General features: G+C 42.8%; 1 long non-coding RNA gene across 1 annotated transcript; it reads right to left on the bottom strand.

Annotated features, from left to right (window-relative positions):
* Positions 1-315: 315 nt before the first annotated feature.
* On the bottom strand, positions 316-906 carry LOC124005276. The gene is made up of 2 exons (XR_006833598.1): positions 777-906; positions 316-547 (listed from the first exon to the last, which is right to left on the bottom strand). It is a non-coding gene; the product is annotated as an uncharacterized LOC124005276 (long non-coding RNA).
* Positions 907-4789: the final 3883 nt, after the last annotated feature.

Here is a 4789-nt window from a genome sequence, read left to right as displayed (position 1 = left end):
CTACAAACAGCCTACCCGACCGCTCGGAGTCGTCCGCATAGTCCTAATGCACACCGTTGCCTCGTTTTGAATCACATTCCAATGAAAAAAACTGCAAGATTGCAATTTCAGAATGTGGGGCTGAACATGTGAAAGTTGCACCCCTGACTTTCACCACCCAGTGAAGTTCATCAAAACGTATTTCATCTGTAGCCTAATTAAGTGCACGCTTACCCGACTAGTCATAGTGGGAAGACCGCACAACATGTCATCGTGTAACAGATGTAAATCGTACTCTCCTTGTGTTGTGTCCAAATAAATCACCCCAGCCAGTGGTTCCAGTTGAGCATTATTTATTTATGTTGTTAAATATGAAACAGCACGTTATTTGTGCAGAGCTTAACATTGTTGATGGCTGTCAATAGTAAAATTCCTTGCATCACATTTTCATACTGGGTGAACAAAATACAATACAAAATATAACATATGTAAATATATGTTGTTAAATAGGAAACAGCAGGTTAGTTGTGCAGGGCTTAACGATGTTGATGGCTGTCGATGGCAAAATCTGTAGCATGAAAACAACTGTGTTAGCAGTGGGTTTACGTGACCATTACATAGGTGTATGCTAGCTAACACACTTATTTACAGCAATCATATGCCAAAGCACATCCCAGAAAGCCCCTCAATCTCTAACAGGTACCATATACCCACACATGTATAAATTAGTAATGTACAGCAAACTTGTACGCATTGTAAATTAGAAAATAGAAAACGGTATTCAGAACGTGACCTACCCCTTGCATCACATTTTCATACTAGGGAGAACTGACGTTCACCATCTCCCTCTATCTGCATGCGACGCCAATCACAACACGCCTTATTGTCATCAGAGTTGAACCAACCAGGAAGAATGCTTGAACATTGAATACACCTTCCTTTTTGGGGCAAGTGGAAACATAACCAACCCTGTTACATTCGCGTGACTCCAAGTTTACTTTGTTATAATGGTTATTATATCAATGTTGGTGCATAAAACCATTTCCACAGTCATTTATCGCATAATTAATTTGACTGACTCAGAAAGATCCCACCATGTTGAACAAACAAATGATCTGTCAGCATTTATAAAATTGTACCGAAACTTCCTGTTTCCATCACAGCTATCTTGATTTCTTATATATGGTATGACTTTACTCACATAAAAACTGTGGATGGAAACGTGGTTAGTGAATGTGTCCTCTGTCAACACATTAATCACATTAAGGTGGAGAACAGTGTTTGCTGATGCATTCCACCAGACTCTTATAAAAACGTCTGTGAAGAACAGCAAGGAACATGTTCAGACTTTATGTGAGCCTAATTATTGCATTGTCATGTAAAACAAATAAGCTAATAATTTAGTTCTGTCTTTTTTAGTAGAGGTGTTTCTGTCACAATAGTGAAGGTATGGCTAGGGATATCACATGGTCGGGTGGAGTTAATTACTGTCTGCAAATAGTGCAACAATGGTAGGCAGGCAAGTATTCTTGATAAAGAGTGCAGTCCACACCTGAAAGGACAATAGATAAAGTGTCTACTTTAATGTAAATAAGGTTTCCATCCTATTGGGGACTATTCTCAAATCCGCATAAAGAAAAGTTGTGCTTTTTCCCACCAGCGGTGTGTTTCCACCAAAAATACTTTTAAAAAATGTGAGTGATGACATAGTGCACATAAAATGTACTTTTTCGCTTACGTTTTAATGTACCAAATAAACTCAGCAAAAAAAAGACATGTCCTCTCACTGTCAACTGTGTTTATTTTCAGCAAACTTAACATAAATATTTGTATGAACATAACAAGATTCAACATCTGAGACATAAACTGAACAAGTTCCACAGACATGTGACTAACAGAAATTGAATAATGTGTCCCTGAACAAAGGTGGGATCAAAATCAAAAGTAACAGTCAGTATCTGGTGTGGCCACCAGCTGCATTAAGTACTGCAGTGCATCTCCTCCTCATTGACTGTACCAGACTTGCCAGTTCTTGCTGTGAAATGTTACCCCACTCTTCCACCAAGGCACCTGCGAGTTCCCGGACATTTCTTGGGGAGAATGGCCCCAGCCCTCACCCTCCGATACAACAGGTCCCAGACGTGCTCAATGGGATTGAGATCCGGGCTCTTCGCTGGCCATGGCAGAACACTCACATTCCTGTCTTGCAGGAAATCACACACAGAACAAGCAGTATGGCTGGTTGCATTGTCATGCTGGAGGGTCATGAGCCTGCACCTGCAGGAAGGGTACCACATGAGGGAGGAGGATGTCTTCCCTGTAAAGCACAGCGTTGAGATTGCCTGCAATGACAACAAGCTCAGTCCGATGATACTGTAACACACCGCCCCAGACCATGACGGACCCTCCACCTCCAAATCGATCCCACTCCAGAGTACAGGCCTCGGTGTAACGCTCATTCCTTCGATGATAAACGCGAATCCGACCATCACCCCTGGTTAGACAAAACCGCGACTCGTCAGTGAAGAGCACTTTTTGCCAGTCCTGTTTGGTCCAGCGACTGCGGACAGTCTGAGCACTGCGAGAATGATCAGTTGTCCGTCCTGTCTCCCTATAGCGCTGTCTTAGGCGTCTCACAGTACGGACATTGCAATTTATTGCCCTGGAAACATTTGCAATCCTTATTGCCTCCTTGCAGTATGCCTAAGGCACGTTCACGCAGATGAGCAGGGACCCTGGGCATCTTTCCTTTGGTATTTTTCAGTCAGTAGAAAGGCCTCTTTAGTGTCCTTAGTTTTCATAACTGTGACCATAATTGCAGACCGTCTGAAAGCTGTCTTAACGACAGTTCCACAGGTGCATGTTCATTAACTGTTTATGGTTCATTGAAGAAGCATGGGAAACAGTGTTTAAACCCTTTACAATGAAGATCTGTGAAGTTATCTGGATTTTTCAAATTATATTTGAAAGACAGGGTCCTGAAAAAGAGATGTTTCTTTTTTTGCTTATATATTTTTTTTATTTAACTAGGTCAGTTAAGAAAAAAATATTATTTACAATGACGGCCGACCCCGGCCAAACCCTAACGATGCATTGTGCGCCGCCCAATGGGACTTCCAATCACAGCCGAATGTGATACAGCCTGGAATCGAACCAGGGTCTATGCAGTGCCCTAAACAGCTGTGCAACTCATTTCAATGATGGATATTCTAAAGTTCAATGTGTTTCCATTGCATTTTCAACTCTAACAATGGTTTTGTCACAAAATCTGTTGCTGAACTAGAAAATGTGCCTACTCTGGTCTCTGCAAGTGTGCTGTAGCCAACAGCTCGCAGATACAGTGCGGGTAGGCTAGTCTACATGATGAGATTATTATTATTTATATTTTTATTTGTCAAATGGCAGTCAACCATTTGTCATCATGTGGATGGCGCTCGTCTAGCGTAATAATCGACTACCGAACAGCTCCTTTTTTCATCTATTGCTGCTCATTGGGCCCTATGATCACTCGGCTACACAGCTGATGCCTGCTGGACTGTACCTTAACACGGTACTTAATTTTGTTTATCTGTCGGCCCCAGCCTCAAACTTAGGCCCTGTGTGTAGCTAACTGACCCTCTCTGCCCATTCATCACCATTTACCCGTTGTTGTTGTCTTAACTGTTTACTCGTTGTTGTCTCACCTGTTGTTGTCTTAACTGTTTACCCGTTGTTGTCTCACCTGTTGTTGTCTTAACTGTTTACCCGTTGTTGTCTCACCTGTTGTTGTCTTAACTGTTTACCCGTTGTTGTCTCACCTGTTGTTGTCTTAGCTCTCCCAACCAACACATGTGATTGCTGTATGCCTCTCTCTAATGACAATATGCCTTGTATACTGTTGTTTAGGGCAGCTCTCGTTCTTTTATTATACTGCGGAGCCCCCAGTCCTGCTCAACATGCCCTAGTCCTGCTCAACATGCCTCCAGATAGCAACCCCTCATCATCACCCCTCCCCACAGATAGCGCCCCTGAATCTATCCTACCATTCCCAGAAATCTGCTCCTTTGATTCTCTTTTCCCAAAGCACGAGACGACCAGTTATTATAGAGCCTTTAGCCGTACCCTCATCCTTCTCCTCCTCGATTCCTCTGGTGATGTAGAGGTTAACCTAGGCCCTGTGTGTCCCCAGGCTCTCTCATTTGCTAACTTCTGCAACTGTAAAAGCCTTGGGTTCATGCATGTTAACATCAGAAGCCTCCTCCCTAAGTTTGCTTTATTTACTGCTTTAGCACACTCCGCCAACCCTGATGTCCTAGCCGTGTCTGAATCATGGCTTAGGAAGGCCACCAAAAATTCTGAAATTTCCATCCCCAATTACAACATTTTCCGTCAAGACAGAACTGCTAAAGTGGCGGAATTGCAATCTACTGTAGAGATAGCCTGCAGAGTTCTGTCATAATATCCAGGTCTATGCCCTAACAGTTCAAGCTTCTGCTTTTAAAAATCCATCTCTCCAGAAATATGTCCCTCACCGTTACCGCTTGTTATAGACCCCCCTCAGCTCCCAGCCCTGGACACCATATGTGAATTGATTGCCCCCATCAAATCAAATCAAATCAAATCAGAGTTTGTCACATACACAGGTGACCTAAATTGGGATATGCGAGTGACATGCTTGTGCCATCCTACAATCAGTGATATGCTCTCAATCTCAGACAAATTATCAAGGAACCTACCAGGTACAACCCCAAATATGTAAACATGGGATGGTACCTCATATATATCAACCTGACCAACTTGCCCTCTGAATACATATCTGCTGTCTTAAACC

The sequence above is a fragment of the Oncorhynchus gorbuscha genome, linkage group LG01, assembly GCF_021184085.1.
Source record: "Oncorhynchus gorbuscha isolate QuinsamMale2020 ecotype Even-year linkage group LG01, OgorEven_v1.0, whole genome shotgun sequence".
NCBI lineage: Eukaryota > Metazoa > Chordata > Actinopteri > Salmoniformes > Salmonidae > Oncorhynchus > Oncorhynchus gorbuscha.
Note: the sequence above shows the minus strand (reverse complement) of the source record. Positions and strands in the feature narration are given on the sequence as shown.